This window comes from Ovis canadensis, chromosome 13, assembly GCF_042477335.2.
Source record: "Ovis canadensis isolate MfBH-ARS-UI-01 breed Bighorn chromosome 13, ARS-UI_OviCan_v2, whole genome shotgun sequence".
Taxonomy (NCBI): domain Eukaryota; kingdom Metazoa; phylum Chordata; class Mammalia; order Artiodactyla; family Bovidae; genus Ovis; species Ovis canadensis.
The window spans coordinates 60,506,475-60,532,651 of NC_091257.1; positions in this window are offsets into that span (position 1 = coordinate 60,506,475).

A 26,177-nucleotide genomic window follows, 5' to 3' on the forward strand; every position below is an offset into this window, starting at 1 on the left:
TTAAAAAATGAAATAGACACTCAGCCTATTTGAATCGCACTCACACCATCAAATAAACATGTTTGTTAGGTTATATTTGAGACATCAGAGGGATTAAAAATAACATACATTAATATCATTGTGACAGAGTCCTTTCATCATCCTGCCACAAGTAGAAAATGTAAATGCATTCTAAATCGTGCAAGGTGATACAACAGACAGTACCAACAGTTTGTTTCTCTTGCTCAGATTTATCTGACCACAGTGTACAGGGTTTCATAGGATGGTTTGGATGCTATGTCTTTCTATAGTGTCTCAAAACTCAGAGATGACTTTAGCATGGAGCAACCATGTCTGGGAGGACGCTATAAGAAAGCAATAGGGTGTGACACAAATTTGAGAGAAGAAACTTAAAATTATCTCCTTAACTTTCACTAGCTGAATGAACATAGACTGTATCCCTAATTTTCTCAAGACAGCCCAATTTATCCCATATGAGGATGTTTAGATTTTAGATCTCCTTTCCTTCAGCTCTGAACTACACAATTGTGAGAAAGATTTCTCTTCATCATTGTCATCATCATCATTAAAAAAGAAGTAAAGAGTATCTAAGCCAAAGCCAATAATACTCCTTGACTTAACACATCCAGATCCTCTCGTTTGGATGCATGTCTAAAAGAATGAGCAGCTAGGATGCTGTTTGCAACCCACTGGGGAAGCTCCCCTTCTCTGGGCCCAGTTTCTCCACAGCACTGTCAAAGCTCAGTTTCGGGGACTAAATCATCCTTGTTTTTTCATGCCAACTGGCTGTGCACAGGATCTCTGAGATCATTGGTGGAGACAGTTTCTGTGCTGAAATGTGTGTGCTTGTGTGGAGAGAGAGACTCAAAGAAAGACAGGTTACTTACGTATTTTTTCATTAAAATCATCCTCAGAAGTACTACAATGTGTCTGGTGTTTTCTTTTTATTGGAAAATACTTTGATGCTAGAAAAGGCAAAAGGAGAAGGGGACGGCAGAAAAAGAGATGGTTAGATAACATCACCGACTCAATGGACATGAATCTGAGCAAATTCCGGGAGATAGGGGAGGACAGAGGAGCCTGGCATGCTGCAATCCATGCAGTCACAAAGAGCTGGACACGACTTAGCAACTGAACATGTGTCTGTAAGTTGACTGAGCCACAGCTAAAGAAACTATAGAGACAGTGAGAGACTGGAAGAAAAGTAAGACCAATTTACAGTTACAGATCAAGGTCCCTGAGGATGAGATGTGATGGAGAAAGAAACAAAGTCATTTTGTCAGAATATACTCAAGACAAGTGTACAGTGTAAAGCTTATCATGAAAGGAAAGTACTTACACAAATATTTGCATAAAATATATATTGCAGCCATTTTAGTAACCTTTTGCTATGTTTACAATGTATAGCCCCTAACAGACTAACTGGACATATGATATGGTTTCTATAAATGTGTTGATTCAATTTCTATCAGGTAATAACATTTACACATCTTTATTAGCCTAGTTGGGTCTCTCTGACATCATAGAAATTTTGCAATTTTGTGTTTTTAGAGAAGGTCCATTGGATTGAAACTTGACATGTCAGAGTGGAGTCAAACTTTTTGCCAGGTCTGATCTAGGACAAAACTCTTATCAGACACGTTGCTCTGTGTCCCATCAGAGGGAAGCTTCGGGGGTCGAAAAGCAAACAAAGAACAGAAAAGTAGGAGGAGGGGGATGGATGCAGCTGACCAGATGTTTGTTGAAAAACACAGAGTGATAAAACAGTAGAGGGTGACTTATAATAACAAAACTCGGGGCAGAATGACGGAGGTTTTAAACTTAGCCTAGGAAAGAAAGCTGACAGTCGCAGAGGAAACCTACATTCTGTCCTCAGCGCATTCGTTTCTCAAATGCACATGCAGAGAAAAAGTGCAGTTTGGGAATGGCTGCTTGGCTGTTCCATATCCTAGCATGAGAGAGCATCAGTGCCCATATGCACTAAATGTTAAGCAGTCAAGTGAATGTTTGCTTCTTCACACTTGAGAAACTAGGAAAATAACCCCCTACTGGGGTACCTACTAATGACACTGAGATGACAACTTTCTATCAAAACTATGATTCATAAATATTTCCTGAATTAATTAGAAGATATTTCTCATTTCATGATTTCAATGAAATCCCAGGAGAAGTCTACTTTAAAAACTCAGTACAAGAAATACAATAATATTATTTGTCTCTTCTCCCCTCCAATATGGTCAGCACTGTCCCAGGATGAACAAATAAAATTTAAAACTTGACAATTTTCTTAAGAAATTTACAAACTGACAGTTCAGGTTATTTGCTGTTAAATGGGTGTTTTTACTGGAATCATACATATTATTTAAGCTAGTCTATATACATAGGGGTGAACCTCTCCTTCTCATTGCTTTTATACAAATGTCTTCTGTACATACAGAGATCTGTTCGAGGCTAGGTGTAATTTGACGGTGGTGCTTCTGGAAAGAGAGCCTCTTGTGGCCTCTTCCTTCCATGATGGAGCTGGAACACACACACCTTTGAAGGTTTCTGTTTCGCCTGCCGAGTGGGGGTGAGGGTGGAACTCAGGCTAAAGGGTGTGCATATCTCATCAAAATGTCTCAGAATTGCAATGACATAGCCAAGAAAAAGACAACAACTGAGAGAGAGAAGAGAGTGGTTTTAAGATGGTGCCCTTATCCATTCCCCCGTAACACACCTTTAGTAAAATTCACAACTTGCAGTAGTAATTGCACAGCTGCCTAGATTGTAGTCAAACAGTAAGTACTGTTCTTTGTTCTTTTCTTTAAGTGATAATGAAAGAAGCTGACTCAGGCTGGACTCAGTTTTCCACTATACTCGGCTGCTACACCAACACATTCTCCCCACGGTATTAAGAGAACATCGGTGAACGAAACTGCTGGGTACTTCCTGCCCACCCTGTCGGCCACATGCACTGACACTGCGGGCAGTCACTGACAGAAATGAACCTGCAGAGACACAGAAATGTGAGGCTGTTTAAAAATCTCCAACCAGGGACTAATGCCCACCAGCAAAAACACTGCCCTGGATAGTCTTCACGCTTCTGGAAAGCTGTAATTAAAACACAAATGACTGGGGAGGAATCTGTTTCCACAGATTGATGTGTCGGTTTGCAACTCAAATTAGAGAATTTTTGGAAAGAGATTCAGGAAGAAATCCAATCCATCCTATGCTGACTTTCCTCCAGTGAGTACGAGGCAGCTCACTTGTACCCAGGCAGAGGTGACTCTTTTCCTATGGTCACCTGAAGCTCAAGAATGTCTCTAAAGGTTTTTGTATCATCCCCTTTGCCCAAACGTCCATCACTTCCATCCCAACTATCCAGATCTAATCCTTTCCTCAAAGCACAGAAGCCATTCCATCCTGGGTCTGAGCCATCCTGTCCTGCCTGCTCCCTTCTCTGGCCTTCCGTGGCTGGTACCCTAACATGGCGCGGCTTCCCCGGGAAACCTGGAAAGCCTTTGCATAATCATTCAACTGCCACAACAACCCTCTGAGGTGATGTAGCCAGTTCCATTCTAGAAGAAGGAAAGTGCACAGGGATTAAATGAGTCATCTGAAGTCACTCAGGCACGGAGTGGTCAAACGAGAATCAAAATCTACCCAAACTGGGTGCAGACTCTGCCTGGAGTGCAGGCTCTGGAGCACTGCAATCTGCTTCCAGGAGGAGGCCAGGGCCTTCTCCCTTAGAGGGTGAGATGCCTGGCTGGCCAGGCGTCTAACAAGACCTAAATCTGTAACTCTGTGTTGCTACTTTGTTGTTCTTTAGTTGCTCAGGCATGTCCTACTCTTTGGGATCCCAAGGACTGTAGCCTGCCAGGCTCCTCTGTCCATGGAATTCTCCAGGCAAGAACGCCTGAATGGGTTGTCATTCCCTTCTCCAGGGGATCTTCCCAACCTAGGGATCAAACCTGGTTCTCCCACAGTGCAGGTGGGTTCTTTATGGTCTGAGCCACCAGGGAAGCCCCTTGTTTTGCTAGTGTGTGTATACAAAGAGGCTGGCGATGAGAATTAAATTGTTTGAAATGATGTAACAGGTTTGCATAACACAGACACGACTGAGTGACTGAACAGGTTTGTGACTCAACTAGGCATACCATCCATACTGAGGCTGTCTTTGCAGTAGTTTTCCATGAGACCTGAGTAAAGTCTTGGCATTAAAAAAAAAATCTCTCTCCAGAGGTGAAAGGTTAGTGATAGGAGTCACGAGCCCCACTCCCAGTCCACAGTGTATCATTGCAAAGAAGCTACCATGTCTTCATTTCAGTGGCTCCTTGTGGAAGTGGAGTCAGCACCTCCATATTGCTACCGCAGTGAAAGTTTTAGCAACATTTCATTTGTTTTAGATTTCCATCCAGTTAATCCTGCTTCCATCCATCTGTTCCGGTAATGGGGCAGGGATAAGAAAGACATGAACTGCTTGATTTTTACCCTGTACGGCAAAATTCTCGACATCTTTCCTGCTTTCCTTTAATTTCTTCCCATTTTTCCTTCTTAATGTTTTCAACCATCTCCAAAGCGGGGATTCTCAGACCCTCATGCTTGGCGTGCCTGTCATTTCACTGCCCACTGGGCAAAGACTAACTGGAGTGGCTGTGGGTTCATTTCCGGAGACGGATCCCATTAGAAGCTGCTCTGTGAGGCATGTGATAAGTCAGAGCAGGAAGCTTTCCTCTCGAGATAAATCACAAATGCACTTCTCTCCAGCCCTTGTTCACTTGTCTTGCCGCATTAAGAAGAGCTGGAGTCCAGAACCATTTCCTTCCTCATCCATATTTATTCTAAGGAACGGGCATTAGAGAGAACCAACCACAGACGACGCCTCCTCAAAAGTACATGACAATGAATCTTCTGGAGTTAAAGGGGCACGTCGTTACCACTGTTTCCTTTTTTTTTTTAAGTAAGCACCTGCTATCCTGAAGACTGAATATCATCATCAAGGTCATTTCTGTACCACAGTCAGATGAGAAGTGGATTTTGTAAGTGGAACTGTAGACATTTAAGACAATTTGTAAACTCTCACTGTGATGTTGGTGTTTACAAGCTGCTGTTATTGAACAGCAAAAGTCCTCTAAGAAAAGTTTCACTGTTATCTTTTTGCTTTGTTTTGGTTAGATTTTTTTTTAATGCTACAGGATCTTCAAATAATTGGGGTACAAAAGGTATTGCCTAGGAGAATAACCCAACAAAATTTTAGGAAAAGCTCACTTGTAAGCTACTCACATGTAAGCTACTGGATGATGAGAAAAAAATAGTTTCGGGCTCGATAACTTGCAGCAATTTCTCAGAGAATGCAGAGGAACCTATACTCAACCCTAAGCTCTGTGGCCTAATTTCCATATTTCAGTCCATTCCCTCTTTCAAGGGATCTTCCCAACCCAGGGATTGAACTCAGATCTCCTGCATTGCAGGCAGATTCTTCACCAGCTGAGCCACCAGGGAAGCCCATATTTCAGTCCAAGAAGAATCAATTCATACTCCCTCATAAATCTTCTGGGCAAATTATTTCAGTCTTCTGGAGCATACAAAATTTACAGAAAGAAATTAATTCATGCCTTCATCAGATTCTGAGCAATCTTGAACTTCAGGGTACAAAACTTTTGCTCCTAACGTTAAGGATATTACCATCCTGGGAGAGAGACCAACCTGATGTGTAGGTACACAGTCACACTCTGCACATGGCCATAGCCTTGCAGCCCAGAACCACCGGCACTTGGAGCATTAGAGCTGTCAGAGCTGGTTATGCCCTGGGAGCTGCAGTCCAGCCGGGTCTCGAGGGACATTTTGAAAGTCAACAGATTTTGAAAACAGCAGGAGAATGTTACTGCTACAAAGACATGCTTGTCACACTTAGTGAAGAACAGCAGAGAGAATACTAGGGGAAAAGATGGGGGAGTCAGAAGGGGAGGAGAGGTACATACATGTTAATAACATACATTTCATTTAACACTGGGGAGAGGGTGGGTGCAGGGGGGAACAGATCTGATCTGCAGATGTAAGTGGATAGCAGTTCTGCATGGTGGGTTGAAAGGGCTGGAACTAGGAATGCCAAGGAATAGGAGGACCATTGAGAAAGAGAGCCTTATGACCACAGTGTTCTAACAGTCAATAGGTCAGTTGGTAAAGAATCTGCCTGCAATGCAGGAGACCCTGGTTTGATTCCTGGGTCAGGAAGATCCCCTGGAGAAGGGATAGGCTACCCATTCCAGTATTCTTGGGCTTCCCTGGTGGCTCAGCTGGTGAAGAATCCGCCTGCAACGCGGGAGACCTGGGTTCAATTGCTTGGCTTGGAAGATCCCTTGGAGAAAGGAAAGGCTACCCACTCCAATATTCTGGCCTGGAGAACTCCAGCCCTGACTATGACAGGAAGCTGAAATGCTCAGATTCCAGGCTCCATTACTCTGAAGAGGCAGAATTATTCACCAGATGCTCATCTGGGCAAGAGGACACTATTAGGTACATTCAGTTGAACAAACAGTAATAACCAACCATGTTTTGGGGGGAAATAGGCTTTTGAGGTTTTTTTTTAGGATTTCAGTCAATTTTAAACACTGGAAATTGCTCTATAATTTTCACTGCAGGGATTCCTAAATATTTGCTTTTAAAGCTATGTGTTAAGTATTATAACAATACCTAGGTCTTTTTATTTTTCCTGAACCACAAGGTAGCATAAATGTTCCAGTTTTTATGATGGTGTAACATGTGTTGATTGCATATTTTACGGCTGTTGTAACCTGAGTCCATACAACCTACTGCAGATAAGATGTGGCAGGCCCCTCAGAAGCAGGATCACTATCGCCGCCTGGGATCAGCTTCAACAATAAGGTTTCCTGTAAAACACCTGCACGTTACATCCAAGGGAGATGTGACTGACTTAGCCCCATCTCTCTATCAAAAGGAAATTCAGTTTTGACTTAGCTTGATTATCTACAGCCTACTGTATAAAGATGCAAATACTTAAAATCTCTTTCTCCGTAGTAACCTAACACAATAAAAAAAAAAACATAGATACAAATATAACAAGCAAACTTTCAAAACCAACACAAGAAAGAAAAATATTTGTAGTGGTATAAGAAGGAAAAAAAAAAAAACTTGCTTTAGGAAAAGTCTGATACCATCTCTTTCTGTATAAGTCTTCAGTGAACTGGTTATGTGGAGGTCTTTGTGTTCTAAGCAAAGTCGAAACAGTGAACTTAAAGTGACTCTTTTTACCCCAGGAACTGTACACCTGGAAAGTGTGGACTATGTGTAGATACTAATTCCTAGAAACATGTAAATGATTCATTATTAGGATGCACTGTGATTTATGGATGCTTCTTCTCTAAACCTCTGAGTGCTAAGATTTACTCACATCCAGCTCTTTCCTTCAGCTTCACAGCATTTCCCTTCCAGTGATGCCGCATTGAAAAGTACTGGTCACCAGAACGATAAAGTGCAAGAGTCAAAGTTCAAGAGGAGTCTAACATTCTTCAGGGTGTGAGACCACAAGAGTGTGACTCTCTAGGAATTCAGGAAGGACAAAACCAAAACAAGCCCTGCTCCACTTACATTTGCACAGACCCTGGGTTGGGTAACTTGACCATGATGTAGCTAACATACGTCTGGGTTTGCTCTGTGATTTCTTTGATGTCTGTCTCTCACTCTGTCTCCTGTTTTCTCACCATCAGATGCGACCATGTCAAATTCTTGTGACATCTTCATATAAGAATCCTATCAGATAAGAGAACAGACTTTGTATGATTTCAATATCTTTAGACCATGAAATTTTTGCACCTTGTTTTATGTGCCTAGATATGTTCCATTGTCTTCTAGTCTATAGTCTATGGGAACTTGAACTTATCTACTACCGCTGTGTGAAAATTGTATAAATGGCTTCATAGTGCTTTTCAGGTCTACTATATCCTTTTACCTCTCTGTATATTTGTTCTATTAATTTTTGAAGGTTTGATATTGAAATCCCAACTAAAAATCTTAATTTATCTACTTAAAAATAATTGTGATATATTTATGTAACCTTGTTCTGAGGGCTTCTTTGTGGCTCAGATGGTAAAGAATCTGCCTGCAATGCAGGTGACCCAGGTTTGATTCTTGGATCAAGAAGAGCCCCAGGAAAAGGAAATGGCAACCCACTCTAGTGTTCTTGCCTGGAGAATAACCTGGACAGAGGAGCCTGGCTGGCTACAGCCCATGAGGTCACAAAGAATCGGACATGACTGAGTGACTAATGGTTTCATGTTCAATCTTGTTCTGTATTTTCTAAGTCTCCTATAAATGTGCTATCATATTTTCATAATTAAAAAATTGAAATTAAAATAAATGAAAGGGAATCCCATCAGAAATGTGCTCCTGGCATGACTCTGGAAGTTTGCAATATGGCTTATGAACTTGGGAAACAAACCCCAAAGGACAACAGCCATCAGGTGTTTTTCTGCTCTTGGTATAAACTGCCATCTATTAATCATTATAAAACATTCCAAGCCCTGGAAGCAGTGAGAGAGGAGACCTCTGGGTCACCTGGACATTCCTGCCATCATTTCTGCCCACGGGATTGAGATGAAATCCTCCACTGTGATTTGGACCAGTTTTCCAGTCTGTGCTGACCCAGATCCATGTATGCAAAGACAGGAAAGACAAGCCTGAAATCCAGTTGTATTCAGCACGTTCACCAGCCATCCTTTCTCTGTTCAGCTAGTCCACAACCCACATGTCCTTTGAGATCCAGCCTGCATTTCCGCCTGTGCTCACGAACCTTATCACTTACCTCCTCTCTGAACTTCTGTGCCTTCATGTGCCCCAAGTGATACCTGGTCATCAACGTACATTTGGATGATTTATGTGTTTGAACCTTGTCCAGTGGAGTGGCATTTTGCACAGGGACTTGTTTCTAAAGTCTCCATATGTGTTTAATGTGACTCATCTGTTCTCCATAATATATACTGTAGTGCACAGTGGTGTCTCAACAAATGGTTCCTAACAGGATAATTAACATTTATCGAGTCCTTACTCTGAGCCAGGCACCAGGCTGATGACTTCAGAAGCAGAATCTCATTTTTTTTTTTTTCACCATTTTACTGTTGCGTAAACAAGACCTGGCAGAGGTGACGGAATCCCAGGGCAGAGTCACATGGCCAGTCGCCCAGCGGCGGGATCCTTCCCTAATCACAGCGCTGTTGATGGTCATCCTCTGTGCTCTATGCTGATCTCGCTGACTGCAACAGGACTTTTCATTCAGTGACCCTGGGGCAGGGTCAGCCGTTAGATCACTGCCTGCAGTGCTGATCCCAAATATGGTTTAAGTTCTTTTACCTGTACGTGCAGGATCCTGATGTTTTCTTGTTTATAAATATTTTGAGAATTGCACATTTATCGTGATGCAGGTTAACCTTTTTCATCTGACATCAAAAGGTGTCTGTTATTGAGTTTAATAAATACATCAAACTGGAGCCTTCAGAGCCCCAGGCTCTGCAGATACCACACTAGCACTTTCCCACTGGGACTAGAGTAATGTTTACACCCAGGATTTGAAAAATGGTGCCATGCTCAAGGAAAATCATCTGCTTATTAAGAAAAAGTTTTAATGAAATATTTAGCATATCCAAAAACCATGTAACATACCCGCTTATTTTAAAGAATGTGAATTTACAAATATCCCCCCTACTATCCAACTTGAAAACATATGTCTTTTTTTGGAAACATTTCTAATTAAACTCTTCTTGGGCTGTGGTCCTGAAGGGTTAGGCCACCTCAGTTATTACTGATGAAAACTAAGACTATTAAAGCTTGACTCTTCAAGATTGTACTGTTAGACCCAAGCTTGTTACTGACTTATTCAAAACTCTGAAGCCAAATGGCATAATGAGTTGAATAAGCTGTTTCTCCATTTTCAGGGAAAAGTAGTAAATGCTAAAAGAATGACTTTGCCAGTCTTTAGGAGGATAAAGAGGAAGAAATGCTCTGTTTTATTTCCCCCGAGTCTAAGCATAATCTTCAGGCCAAATGAACTCATGGAAATTCATGAAGACAAGGGCAGTTTTCACAAAGTGATCCACGAAGTTAAGGAGTTTTGTCACCTCATATTAGACTTCGCTCCCCAAGTGACTCACCAAAGCAACCATACATCTACATAGTTAGCAGCAGCAGCAGGGTCCCGATCTTACCCTGACAAACCCAGAGTGCTTCTTCCAAGCACCTCAAGAGTTATTCTGTTTCACAGGTTTGGATGCACGTTAACCAGCCCTGCACAGCTAAGATGTAAGCCCAGGATGCCATACTGTTAACTGATAATGTTATATGTAACTGCGCATACAGACGGGAATACACAGGGTGCCGTTTCCTTGATTTCAATAAGTTTTCCAAATAATTACCCATATAAAAAGTCAGTTAAAAACCAGAATGACAAATTAATTTTCAACAAAAATGTAGTAACTCAAAGATAACAAACATTTCATGTCACAAGGACCAGCCCACTCTCTAGTAAGCGCACCAGTTCACCTTGGATTTTTACCATCGTGATGTGAAAGCTGGTGAGGGGGATGCGGTCAGAATCCGGAGAGCTCTGTCTATCGCACTTGCTCCCACCTCTGTTTCAGAGCACACACCAGCTCTGCTCCCCAGCCTGTAACGTTCCTGCTCCAGACTCTCCTCTTTTTATTGCCCACAAATCTTCAGGGAAACCACACACTGACTTTGTACTAGATGGTGCATGTTACCTGAGTGATGCTCTAGTACGCATCATCCATGAGGAGATTCAGGAACTCTCTGTGCTGTTGGCACTGGGCTGGGCATCATCACACCTACAGGGATGACAAGTGGGAGCAGAAGAGGGCACTTCTCAGCCGAGCACCTTCTCCCGCCACATGCACATGGTCCCCAGTGAGTATTCTAGCTTGCGGTCTTTGCTTCTTTTTAACTTTAATCTTTATCTTGACATGCACACACTGCTATATTTAAAATGGGTAACCAACAAGGGCCTATATCCCAGGGAACTCCACTCATTAATGAGTAACATCCTAAAGGAGAAAAGAATTTGAAAAAGAGTACCTACGTGTATACATACCTGAGTCACTTTGCTGTACATAGGAAAGTGACACCGTGTTGTTAACCGACTTTACTCCAATATAAAGGAAAAATCTGAAACAAAGCAAAACGTCACAGATTCCAACGTCAGTCATAGTTAGACATGATATTCTTTGCCCAAATTACAAGGTCACAGCTCAGATATCTCTCCCTGCATCTGCAAGTGAATGACCAGAGCTGCATAAACTAAGGAGCCAAAAATATTGTTTAAATGCCTGGCTATCTAAGAAATGAGGCTATAAGCATTTCTAATAAATTTGTAGATTGTTACTGCACACAACTTGCTGAACATAATATTATTACAAATTATATGCTGTTCACATGGGGTGGTGATTGTGAAGGAGAGCAGGATTCTATGTCTATACTGGTCTGCAGATCAATAAGTCAAGGACATAACAGAGAACAGATGAAACTTTCCATCTTTTAATTTGAAAATTTTGGTGTTGTTATTGTTGAGTTGCTAAGTTGTGCCTGACTCTTTTTGATCCCGTGGACTACAGCATGCTAGGCTCCCCTGTCCTTCACCATTTAATGTTTTCACATTAAAGAAAGGTTTAATTGGAAATCTTAAAATGTAATAATAGACTGAACTGAAAATGTACTCAGAAAAATGCTACGGTGTTATTGTTGATAGTATTTGAGACACAACATTTGGTCCAGTTCATTTCGATTTTCTTTGAATTCCCCTTTCTCCCTCACGTCCTTTTTTCTTTGATATGAGTACGTACTGTGTGCAAAGCATTGTAAGGAGTGAACAGCAGTGAGCAAGAAGTAAAAGTCACGTATTACTTTCAGGTAGGTAATGATGACCTTTATTTAAAAGAATCCCTTTTTCAATTAATCGAAAATGTGTCCTCTTTCTTTCCTACTTCAGTTCTTCCTTGCATATTTTCCCCTTCCTTTGAGCTCATGTTTTTTGCTCTTCCCGCTTCAAATCCTAATGTGGATATAAAGCCATAAAGAGTGTGTCACCTCCTTCCTAGGAAGGACACCTGCCTCCCCTTGGGGAGACTAGAGAGACTGAAGACTCCACAGTCTAGACTCTCAGGTTTCACGGGACATTCTGTGCAGGCGGTGGTGACTGCTCTGCTGAGCCTACACTTTGTCTGACATTTTACCGCCATTAGGCAAACATTATTCTTTCAGTTGGTATTTGTTTTGTGAGCTGTATACTCAGTGGTGTGTGATTTATATAAGTCCCCATCTCTTCTTGGTGGCTTAGGCTAAATTATTACCCAGGCATTCCAATTTAGACGCATGATGAGGGACAGATTACTAAGCCCCCAACGCTACACCTCCGCCAAACAAAGCCTAATTCTTTATTTATCACGTCATGCACAGAACTCACATTTCTAATGAAAATGTGGGCTGATTTATCAGCTGAAATAGCTTCAGGGCTTTCTGGTATTTCCAATTTTATTCTTGAAGAATGCTTTTTTTTTTTTAATTTAGAGACTGATGTGAATAGGCATATTTAGATGTTACTACTTAAAAAATAAGTATATTGCTGCTTTTGGTTACTTAGATGAAGTGACTGTATTTGTAGAGGGTTCTGGAGGGTCCTGATTTTTTCATATTGTTCCAGCACAACCACCCTTAGCATCCATTTCACCCCAAAATGTGTCCTTATATAGATGCTTTGAATTTGAAGGCTACAAGAGTATGCTCTGTGTAATATTCCTCAGGAATATTTAGAAAATCCTGGGAGGGGTTGCTGAGCGGGCAGGCCATGGGCCGAGGAGGAGCCTGGGTGGAAGGAGTTCACACCATCCACAGTGTCCCCACAGCAGTGAGAATTCCCACAGAGAGCATGTCTATTGAGGCCAGCTGATTCAGAGGTACATTAATCCACGTTGTAAAGAAGAATTAGGAGGTTAAAGATATTTTTAAAAGCCTGAATTAAGAATTGAAAAGTTGACTGTGAAGGGAGTGGTAAAATGCTCAGAGCCTTTGTTATTCTGATGCTGTGTGTGAATTTCCAAGAGGCCTTTGTCCAAGGAAACTCTCTCTTCTGGGATCACTTCCCAGAGGCAGGGTTCAAGGAAACACACTTTAGGGAGTGTTGCCAGGTAGAACGGTAGTTTTCCTACTCAGAATTCAAACTGTCATGAAAGAAGACTCTGGAGAATCCCTTGAATGGCCAGGAGATCCAACCAATCAATCCTAAAGGGAAATCAACCCTGAATATTCATTGGAAGGACTGATGCTAAAGCTGACACTCCAATACTTTGGCCGCCTGATGCAAAGAACTGATTCATTGGAAAAGACCCTGATGCTGGGAAAGACCGAAGGCAGGAGGAAAAGGGGAAGACAGAGGATGAGATGGCATCATCAACTTGATGGATATGAGTTTGAGCAAACTCTGGGAGATGGTGAAGGACAGGGAAATCTGGGGTGCTGTAGTCCAAGGGGTTGCAAAGAGTTAGACACGACTGAGTGACTGAACAACAGCGACTCAGAACTAAGACTCTGGAGCCACATAATTCTCTATTGAGTCATCTCTATTGTATTCAGGTGCTAAGGAGAGAGCAAAGCAGCTGACTGTTGGCCAGACCACAGTGACCATCGGCCAGACCACATGGACTAGAGCCAGGAGAAATGCATGCCTTGTGGTTCAGAATGGAGCTCAGATTTGGGTGGAGGACCAAGCCTTAGTGCAAGTAATAAGCAGAGGAAAGAGGCAATGCTTGGGGCTCTGCTCTGGAAAACAGATACAGAGTGAATACCTAGGGAAAAATACACTCACACATCTTGGATGGTACAGGGGAGATTTCTGAAGATATTCTAGAACTGTGAAAAAAGGGAGCAGATCATGCCTCAGGCTGAGCTCACCACTTTGCATACAGAGAAACAGTAAAGAAACAGAACCCGGGGGCAGTAGAGGATAAGACTTCTTACAGGGAACTGGTTTACCGGATGGTGGAGGCCAGCTAGTCAGATCCACGCCATCAAGAAGGGCAGGCTGGAGACCTGGATACTGGTGGGCTGTTTTCTCCTATGAGGAAGCTCGGATCTGTGTCTGCTGGTGGATCAGGCTCTCCCACTCTATCCAGAATAATCTTCTTTACCTGAGTCAACCAATTGCATACTTTAATCTGTAAGATGCCGTCAGTAATATCTGCACGGTGCTTCCCTGAGGCACTGACCATTCTTCACTGTAAAACATCCCCCTTTTTATGTGATATTACTTGTTTTGAAACCAATATCTCCCGATATTTGTGTAAACCCTCCAGCCTTCTTTTGTTTATTGTTAGCAATCACGTCTTTTTTCTTTTATATGCCATTGAACCAGAATCCTTGAATGCAGTAGGATAATAAGATCCACAGAGGAGGGCCCAAGGCACAGCACACAATCATGGATGGCATTTTTTGGCGGTCATGGTGGGCAGCAGAGTTGAAACAGCATCAGAACCGTCCACTCGAGCAGACCTGTGGGCGGGCTGGCTGATCGCGCTGCTCCTAGAGCTGAAATAGGTAGGAAGCCTGCTCTGTTCTTACTTGGTCTGATCTGTGTAAGCAAAGTTCTAGGTCAACTGAAAGAACTCTAACTTGAGTCATAAAAAAGGAGTCATGGCCCCTCACTCAATTCCCAGATTGGAGCCAGTTGACAGACCCAAATCCTTCAATACAGGGGTGGCCAACTCCTCTTAACGAAGTACCCTTGTCCCCAGACCTCTAGTTATTCTTTCCCTCTGACTTCCCCTGTAGCCTTTCACCAGGGTGACTGTACCATGGGAAAAGGAAATCATTGTTCTTTCAGGGACCACTGGATACTGACTCTGACCTGATCCAACTCCAGGAGACCCAGAAAGTCACTGTGGTCCACCAGCAGAGGAAGGACTTCTGAGAGTCAGTGACCAATGGAGTTTTAGCAGAGGTCAGTCTCACAGTGGGTCCAGGGCGTCCCCAAACCTGTCATGTAGCTATTTCCCTGGGTCCAGAGCCATTGTGCGAACAGACAGAATTAGCAGATGGAGGTGTTCCCACACCGGTTCTCTGAACTGGAGTATGAGGGCTCTAGAGGTGGGAAAACCAATAGCCTCTACCCAGAAACAGGGTGGATTTTTTTTTTCCTGTCCACGTTCCTGAGTACAGGTCACCTGTGTTAGCACAAGAAACAGACTTAACACATGTGGAAGATGGGTTAAAGGTGACACACTGAAGGCCCCTAGTATCTTGTACACATTTTTTTAATTCAAAAGTTGTTATAGACATAAAAGCAATTATGTTTTTTGTTTGTTTGCTGTGAGATGCAAAGGATAGGATGGAGGCCAAGATTTGGGGCAGACAAAACAGGATAGACAAGAAGGGGAATACAGAGCAAAAGGTATGTAAAGGCCCCATTTTAAGAGGAAAGGCCCCAAAGTCTGTCTTTCGGATCCTTTGGCCTTGTTGGTCTGTTTGTTAGAATTATATTGACTATTTTTCCTTTGATTAAAAGGCAGAAGCAAGAAGAAACTCAAAGGACCTAGAGAAAAGATCAACGATACATGTTTACACGGATTAACCCACAAGGCTGCAGAAGGCACTGGTGACCCATTCCGGTACTCTTGCCTGGAAACTCCCATGGACGGAGGAGCCTGGTAGGCTGCAGTCCATGGGGTAGCAAAGAGTTGGACACGATTGAGTGACTTCACTGTCACTTTTCACTTTCATGTATTGGAGAAGGAATTGGCAACCCCCTCCGGTGTTCTTGCCTGGAGAATCCCAGGGACGGAGGAGCCTGGAGGGCTGCCATCTATGGAGTTGCACAGAGTCGGACACGACTGAAGCGACTTAGCAGCAGCAGCAACCCACAAGGCAATACTCAAATCAGAAGTCTGTGAATTTCCTACAAAACTTGGGCAGGTAGAAAGAATAGGGAGGGTAGAATTTAAGAGGGACAGAGAGGTGGGTTCAAAAGGATTTCACCTGATTCATTTGCTCTGTCTCAGCACACACTCAGCGGTCCATTAGCTCTGCCTTAAGTCACACAAAATCTTCTTTCTCCACTAGTTCTTTGTTCCTGTGTCTACTGTTGCAGTGGGAAGGAAGTTGTCCTCCATAATTCCAGAAGGGAACCAAAAGAAGCTGGCCTGAAATGTTGAAAGATTAAAAATTCTAGTCTCAGCCTCAACACAAAAATCTCCATGCAGCCTGTGAGTTGTGCAGAAAATTCCTCTTTGAGGTATAAGCATACCTGCTTTTATCTGGTATTCCTCAAAATAACTAGGTGCGATATAAGCCTACTTCCATCCAGTAAAGGGTGGACATGCTGAGAGCACACAGGAGCTTGGTTCTGAGAGAAGGCTGAAGCCCAGAACCTTCTATGTCACACATGGGCACCCGCCTCCCAGCTCAACTGCCTTCGTGCCCAAACTCCATGCACCTCCACCTCCAGTCTTCCAATGAAAAGGACTGAACCACAGAGTAGCTCAGTTAGATCTTGACCCCTCATTAATTGTTTCCAAAGGGAGGGGGAAGGGCCTGAAAGTACATTTTGGTAGAAGAACAGTGTGGGGAGAAGGACTTCTTCGATTTAATGTATAAAAACACAAAACCGGGATAAACGTCTAGAAAGCTTTATGATGGTAGAGCGACTTCATTCATATGAGTTTACATTCCAGAGACAGCGGCCACCAACGTGTGAAAATATGGAATGCAAATAAATAAAAGCACACAGATTTAGAATGGGACTCGAATGGATGTATCCATCAAGACGTTACCTGTCCAGACCCACCTCCTGATTCCTCCCCTGGAAAAGGTCAGACACACAAAGAACAGGCCAGACTTGCTTAGAAGATTAATCCATAACCCTGTTATTTATTTTCTTCTATGAAACAACTATCCTTTTTTATCTGAGAGGAATACAGGGAATTTCCAATTGTAATTATTATTTCTGAGAAGTAGAATGCTTACTCTTTTCTAATGCGGAGTAGAAATACTTAATTTCCACTTGAAATTAAGTACTTGAAATATCAGTCAAATTTCACTTTATCTCACAAATTGATGCATTTTTAATATTTTCGAGAATATAAATATCTAGCTTCAGAAAAATCTAAGAATAAGATTATACATCAAGCTTTTGTATCACTTACAGAAATGATTTCAAATATTGCAAAAGAAGCTATTTCTAGGGTTACTGAGAGAATTTAAGAGGAAGAAAATTCCATGACAGCTTTTAAGGATTTACAGAAGGAAAAATACTGGCATTTAAAAAGCATCTTCTCTAAAAGTGCTGACTTCATGCTCAGATCATTTGCTGTGCTTATCTGCTCAGGCTCGTCTGGCTGTGCCAGGCACTGTGCAGTGAGCTTGAGAGCAACTGGCAAAATGAGTTTGGGGATTTTTTTTTTTTAAGGTAACAATTCTCTACCATAAAAGCAATTTCCACTTAGCAAAAACAACAGAAAAAAAAAAACAAAACCCTGCATTGACTATTTGTAAAAAAAACCCCTGCATTGACTATTTGTAAAAAAAAACCTGCATTGACTATTTGTTCTGCAAAATCGCATAGAAATAAGTATAACTATTTTGTAATCACTTCAAGCAATATGCAGTTAACTTAAATCTCTGGAAACTTTTTAGGGACATGACTGTTTGCAACCCTATGGACTGTAGCCTACCAGGCTCCTCTGTCCATGGGATTCTCCAGGCAAGAATAATGAAGTGGGTTGCCATTTCCTCCTTCAGGGGATCCTTCCCAACCCAGGGATTGAACCCACGTCTCTTGCATCTCCTTGCATTGGCAGGTAGATTTCTTACCACATATGCTCCACCTGGGAAGTCCCCTATATTGATAAGATTATTATTTAACTTACATATAAATGATGTAATGAGTGCTTATCTTACCCAGAACAATAAGTCTCCCTACTTAACATGAAATGCTGCTGAAGCATAGATGTGCACTAGTGTTCCATGAAGATGCATTTGCTTCCTGACTTTTATCCAATAAAAATTTAAGGGAAGACATCCTGGTATATGACCATGTCGATAGGGACAAACAGCAGCAAAGTAAGAACAGTGTATTGGTTATTGAGATTTGTCTGTTAATCATCCTCAAGAGATGACTAGAGTCTATGAGAAAATAAATGAGAGGAGTTATATATATCATTGGAAGTGGCGAAACCTCTAATTTGGAGATTGGAAGCTCTCTAAAATGATCTATGCTATTTTGTTGTTTAGATCAGTGATTCCTGCACTTACAAATGAGTACACTTTAAGACAGAAATATATTCAAGTAACTGTCATTCAGCCACCCACCTGTTAATCTTAAATAACGGCATGAATAGATCAATTACTGCAAAATGTCTGTGTCGTTTCATCTTAAGATGTGTATATAAAACTTCTGACAGTCTATTTCACTCATACTGAGTGGTTGTAGAGACAACGTTTTTGGGAAAAACCTTCCCCCAAGAATTCCATTAGTTGATTAGAGTTATGGAGGCAATCTAGGTTCTCTGCCTTTATGATCCCATAATGCAACTTCTATGTATTTTCCATCATACACATGAAAACTGACTTTCTTTATGAAATCTACTTTCATCTTTCTCTTTATTTTTGAAAACTTACGGGCTACGGCTTAGGATTGGAATACACATTCTCACATTTTTATTCCTTTTTTCACTTGCAAAATCCTGCACATTAAACATTCTCTAATGCCCCCAGTGCCTACTGGCACATCCGCACTCTGTACTAACACCTTCAGCATCATGCCCTATGCCTGCCATGTCCAGTGGGCGCCATTCTGGTCCAAGCGTCCTCAGGCAAGCTAACTACCAGTGTGCAATCATTCATTGCCTGCATCCGTGTAATTGGCTTTAGTTAAATCCTCTGTCACCGTGGCCTCAGCTTTTGGATACAGACATTTGCTGCATTTAAATCTGGGGATTTTTACTATTCGCTAGTTTTGGCTACAGCAATCTTGATGGTATGGTGGTAGGTATTGTGGCCATTTGGAGATACCGTTTCTTTGGGATTTGTGTTAATGTCTACCCATCATTGTTTTTTCTGTGGAGCATTTACCGGTGCTGTTCAAGATTCATGTCTCAGATTCACAGCCTCTGGCTCATGCAACTCTCATTAAAGACTCCACTGTTCATTCTCTCCTGTTTGTAGCAAAGCCATGCACTAAACCGCCTGGACTGATGGGCTGCTTTCACTTCTCTGCAGCTAATTTGCCTGTTCTATGAGGCCTCTCATAGGACTTTGGGTCTCACAGTGCTTTGAGTATGGGGTCACATTATTGTTGTTGTTCAGTCGATCAGTCATGTCCAACTCTTTGCGACCCCGCTGACTGCAGCACACCAAGCCTCACTGTCCATCACCAACTCCTGGAGCTTGCTCAAACTCCTGTCCATTGAGTTGGTGATGCCATCCAATCATCTCATTCTCTGTTGTCCCCTTCTCCTCCTGCCTTCAATCTTTCCCAGCATCAGGGTCCTTTCAAATGAGTCAGTTCTTCGCATCATGTGACCAAAGGATTGAGCTTCAGCTTGAGCGTCAGTCCTTACAATGAATATTCAAGGTTGATTTCCTTTAGAATTGACTGGTTTGATCTCCTTGCTGTCCAAGGGACTCTGAAGAGTCTTCTCCAGCATGTCAATAGAGTCCAACAGAGCAATGTGAATCTGACTTAATATTCTAAACTGAATTTTTAGGTAAAATGTTTATCTCTCAGAAGCCATGCTAATCTAAGTCTTCTTAAAGAAGTTTGAGTGTGGGATGCTAACAAGAATTTTATTAGATTTAATTTATTAAAATAGTGACCGAGTCAAAGGAAAACACCATCACACAGAAAAACACATTAACACAGATCAATAGGATATCTATCTTCATATATTTTTATATATGTATATGTGCACTATATAAAATCAGCCACACCGATCATCCTGTCACCAACTTGCCCTTGTTACTGAAAACACCATGGGTGTCTTTCTAATCCCTGCAGTCTATTCTTAGACATATCTACTTGTCTAAAGAAAGAGAGTTGTTCAGTCATGTCCAACTCTTTGTGGCCCCATGGACTGTAGCCCGCCAGGCTCCTCCATCCATAGAATTTTCCAGGCAAGGATACTGGAGTGGGTTGCCATTTCCTTCTCCAGGAGATGGAACCCAGCTGTCCTGCATTGCAGGCAGACTTTTTACCATCTGAGCCACCAGGGAAGTCCACATGTTGAAGGCTGCATGTTATTCTTCTGTGTGATTGTCCTCCACATTGCTGAGCCAACACTTGTTGACTGTGCAGATTACTTCGGTGTTTTTGTGGGCAAATATTGTGAATAATTATAATTGCTTTTCTGAGATTGCTTTTTAGAAGTACTATTGTAAAAGTTCATGCCATTTTATGGAAACAGATACCATGTGACTAAAAATAAAAATCAAGGGCATTCTTGAGGAAGAAAGAGTAATTCGGGCCAACATATAATAGATTCTGAAGGGTATAAAGAAGGGAGACAGGACATCTTCACACTGTCTTGTATCCAGGCAGAAGAAATTAGTTCCTATAAATAGATTGTATGTGATCCTCTTGCTTTTTTTTACAATGTATTTCTTATTGATTACTGCAGGCACCACGGGTAATATTTTTTCTTTCCCTTTTAATTGGTAACCCAACCTTAATCTTGTTGGAGGAAGTAGTATTTCTGGATAAGATTCTCCTTTTATTGATTCATTTACAGAACAGCATGCCCCTGGGCCCAACTCTGGCCAGTAAGACAGAGCCAAGAACTCTAAGGACTGGGGGGATGTTTTTGCTAGCCTGATGCAGACATCAACCTTCTTTGTTTCTTCCTGAATAAGAAAGAGTGTGACGTTGGAGATGGAATGGGATCCTGAAATCCTGAGGACAATACACATGAGGACAAAAGCCACACCAAAAAGATGGGGGAGAGAAAGCGGTGGGAAAGTATAGCCACTGATTCCAAGTGAAAAAGGAGACCAGGCGCATCTGGGGAACAGAGTTCATGGGGATATTCCTGCCCAGAGGTCAGACTCTCATATGTATTAGGAGCACAATAAATGTTTAATGTTAGATGATTCAAGTTTTTAATTGTTTGTAGACTTGGTTTTTCTTGTTGTTTTTGTTTTGTTTTGTTTTTACTTTTAAGATGATTTTCAGCCTGGAATTTCTCGGAATTAATTTCAAGAAAAAATGTGCTGCATTTGAATATCTCAAATTTTAAGTATGAGTTAGTCTGCTAGTTCTAATATGGATTTGCTTTGTCTTCAGAACATATCATGCTTCTCAAGTCTGTGGAGATTGAATGGTGAGGTGTTTGGCAATCTTTATTTTGATTTTAGTTAAGCATAAATAGACAAATGATTTTGAACCATCCAAAATCTCCCTCCAAATTTTAGTTATAATTTCTAATCCAAATCTTCTCAAAGAAGGCAACTATTAATTAATTAAAACAAAATCTATGGCCCTAGCAGCATCAGCCCACCAACTACAATCATGTTAAAATATTATGGTTATTAACAAAAAAAACCTTTGAAATGACTTGTGAAATTGTATGCTGTTTATACTCACAGTTAAAGCAGGGGTCCATTTCAGTGAAAGATGCTAAATAACACAATTGAGAAACAATACCAAGTTTTTTTCACAGAGGGTTTGTCTAAGATTTTTCATCTTGGGTCTCAGGTTTAAGCCTTCAATATTTCTTGCAGATTTTATTCCTGATTACCTTTGCATTATCTCCAGAGAGTCTCCTATTAGTGCAAGTTTGTGTTGAACCTTGCTGAACTGCAGTCATTATTTTGAACAATATTAGAATCATCATAATTACTTTCTCTCAGTATGAGTAATCAGTACAATTGGTTCAGATCATTCTGGGCTATGCAAACTTAAAATTTATTCAGAAAATTGTCATTTGAAGATTTCTGAAGAAATATTTTATTTCATCTGAGTGTACGATTTTGAGAATTCTAATCATCTCTAATTGCTCTTTTTATTCTATTCTTTGCAATTGTTATGAATTACCATCAAAAGATGAATATTTATCAAGCTCTTATTTATTCCAAAGAACATAGCTTTATATATCTATCAGATGTACTGTCTTCCATTCAGTCTCTCATTCTCCTTTAAGGTGGAGAAACCTTAGCATGATTGCTTAAATTTTAGATCACTAATAGGGCCCCGTTTGCTAACGGTGGCTTTAAAAGACATGTTGATTGGACTAACTTAATTCTACCCACAGCCCAGAATCCTGTGTCCTATTGAACAATGAGGAAGGTGGTCTGCTTTCCTTATTTTGGGAACAAGTTCGTTTGGCACATATCCAGTTTATTAACCTCCTCCCCAAATCCTGACCAGATAAAGGTCATGGCTGCTGATCCCATGGCACTTTGCTTCCTGTTACTGGTCCACTCTGTTCATTTAACCCATCACAGCACTCACAAGACAGATGGCTGGATTTGGGGTACAAATGGTAATTTATGGGTCATCCACCTATGTTCTCTGAATTTTATTAGCTTCTATTTATTTCATGCCAAGAAAAAAAAATCTCTACATTCTAAGTTCAGGGGCTAGCAATGTATTTTTTTATTTTTGTATATATTGGACTTACCCAATTTTTATGTTTTGCAATATTAAACGTCACTAAGCAGCATCTTCTTTTGCACAGGTGTGGAAAATGGAGGATACTGTGGATTCAAAGATAAGAGATGTGCGTTCTGATCTTGTCATTTTAAACCACTCTGAGCATTGTCTCCCAAGTATAGACATGACCTGGGAGCCTGGCTAGGCTTGTGGTTCTGTCCCCAAGGTATGGTGTGAGCTTGCTCATGTCACCTACATGCCCTGAGACTCCTCATCTGCCAAGAAGGTGGAACAAGATGTTCTCTGAGACCTGGAACAGGATTATGAGCAGCCAGGTCTATAACATTACTACCCACCACAGTGATTGCATGGACTAGAATAAACAATGAATACAGAAATTCATGGAAATAATAGAAATGTACACACTGAACAATAAAATATAAATATCTTTAAGTTAAGAATAATCTAAAAAAAGAATAATCTACAATTTAAGTTTTTTTCTAATTCAATATGCAACTCCACCTATGAAGAGCTCACTTCTTTCTATAGTTGATTTTTTTTATTAAATTAGATGTTGAACAGTTGATTTTATCAGAACTGGTGATTTTTTAAAAAATTTACTCATAGCCAAAGATTTCAGACAAAAATTCTCAGGTCAAACAAAAAATGATTTGGTATAACTGGGAAGTGATAGTCTTATTGAAAAATACACATATTTGTAACATATCACAAAGTACTATAGCCTTAATGTGTAAAGTATACAAATTGATAAAAAGAACACACTAATAGAATTGGTTAAACAATTTAATTTTAAAAATTCAAAAAGGAAAAACAATAAATGCATTCACACAAGAATATTTTTCATTAGTAAGGCAAAAAAATATCATTTCTGTTATAGAAGGTAGAAACTTTTTGAAAAGAATAATAGAACTAAAGATTGTCATTTTTGATAAAGTGTTTCTGGGCATAGAAACAGATACAAATGTTATGTAAATCAATTTGGTAAGATAAGCTGAAAATTTCAGTGAGATAAGCTGAATCAAAAAATGTCACTTTAGGAAATTTTTCCCAAAGGAATTATCAGACATTTGCACAAAGTTGCAAATGCAAGATCTTTATCTTAGTGTTTTCATAATAGACAAGAAATGTCCTAACTGTCCAAAAAGAAAAAGATCTTCATTGGTTAAAATCAATGTAAATTCCAAGACGGAATGTTTCAGAGACATTTACAGGTATGGTCTCCAAAGGTAGTTAAAGATGTTGCAAATTGCTTATCGTATTGTGAAAAATAAGGCTAAATGACAGTGTTTAAAAGTTGTGGTTTCAACATATGCTTCCATATATGTTCTATCCTTTATTATATGTTAATTGTGTGTTACACATTATTCTTAAGGAAAATATTAAGAATTTTATTTATCTATTTATATTGTTATTAACTTATAGTGCTATACTAAACAATTCTCTGAAATACATTAGAAATATTTTTTCTAGTTTGTCATTTATTTTTTGATACTCTATACTCTAGTTTGTACTTTATTTTTTGATTTATTGTATGTGGGATTTTTTTGTTGTTTCTATGGAGTGCCATAGAAATTTTTCTGCATGTTTTGTAATTATATGATCACCTTTATCAAGTAATAAAAACTGAATGCAGTAATTTAATTTGTATGAATCATAGTCCATGATTTTTTTTAGATGGTTAACCTGTTGCCCTGTGGTTGTTAATAGTCGGCTCCTTTTCACAGTAATTGGAAATGTCACTTTTATCACACACTGCCTTGAAAATTCTCATGTCCTCTAATTTTATATTCAGTTTTGTAGGCTTGTATCTCATGGTTGCTAAAATAGTTTAATATATGTTACTGGGGGTAGTAAGGGCCCTTATTTCCTTTTAACTTGTTTTGTTCTTCGTGGTATTCATTCCCTACTTCGTGCTTCCGAATAATTTTTTAAATATGAGAAGTATTCTGGGGAAGTGATGTCAACAAAATGTCAGAATAGGTAGCTCCAAGCATCTGTCCCTCAAAAGAAACATTAAAAAACAAGCAAAATCTGTCAGAACCAAGACTGTCAGTTCCCTGGAAAATGATCAGAGATTTGTAACAATCAAGCAAAGACTCAAGAAAAAGGTCAAATTAAAAACAGTAGGAAAGCATTTGGTGTTTTTATGGCGAGTCCAACCTCCCCTTGAAGTCAGCCATCATGGCTTCCTGTCTGTGGACAGAGCAGAGCCGACTTATGTGCAAGCCATTGTGTTTCTGTTCTGACTTGTCCGGACTCCCCGAGGGTGGACAAAGGTGCTCATCTCTGTTTCTTCCAGCTCAGGTGTCACCCAGGCTGAGAAGCTGTGGGTTCTGCTAGAACACCAGTGTCAGGAACTGGGCAAAACCCTTGCATGTGCAATGAAGTAATTTCCAATAAGTGCCAAGACCATTTCATGTAGAAAAGCGCAGTTTTTCAACAAATATTGGTGGAGCCATTGCAAGAGGATGAAGTTGGACACTTAATTTATACTAAATACAAAAGTCACCTCAAAATAAACTCAAGAACTAAATGTAAGAATGAAAACTATAAAATGAATGAATGATAGTCACTCAGTCATGTCTCTTTGTGACCCCATGGAATGTAGGCTGCCAGGCTCCTCTGTCCATAGAATTCTCCAGGCAAGAATACTGGACTGGGTAGTCATTCCCTTCTCCAGGAGATCTTCCCAACCCAGGGATCAAACCCAGGTCATCCACATTGCAGGCGGATTCTTTACCATCTGAGTCACCGTGGAAGCCCTTAGAAGGAAATATAGGGTTAAATCATGACTTTGGATTTGGCAGTGGACTCTTATAGAGGACATCAGAAGCCTGACTCACAACAAAATGTATCTAAGTTGGATGTGACATGTCAGCCTGCACAGTGACGTGGCCTCTTTGGGGACATTTACCTCTGAGAGTTTCCTGGACCCCAGCAGAAGTTAAGAGAGGAAGATGTAGCAAGTTGAGTGATTGAGGTTTTGGGTTTTTCATTAACATATATACTCTTGTCATTCTAATGCACTGCTCCAAATTCATAAAGAGGTTGGCCCATATTTATACATAACAGTTCAAAATTCTACCATCAACACAGGTTTTTAACATACCAAAATCAAAATGTTTAATACTATTTCCTATTAATCAACTATTGAACTTTGCTTTTTGGCTGCATCAGGTTTTAGTTGAGATGCAGGCTTAGTTGCCGCATGACTTGTGAGATCTTAGTTCTGCGTCCCCTACATTGGGAGGCAGATTCATAACCACTCAACCAGCAGGGAAGTTCTTGAAATTAATTTGTTTAGTTAACTTTCCCAAATAGAAAACTTATTGTCTCTGCTTCCTTTTTTCAGTGATCCTCCACTCCGTAGCAATCTGTAATGTGTTTTTTCATAAGACTTTTCATGTCTGAAAAGCAAGAAATTTTGTGTAGCATATACTGTTGAAGTAGACAGAGTAATCTAGTTAGCACTAAAACTCGGAGGATGCGAGGTTAGCAGGAACTGTAGATGGTGTCTGCAGAC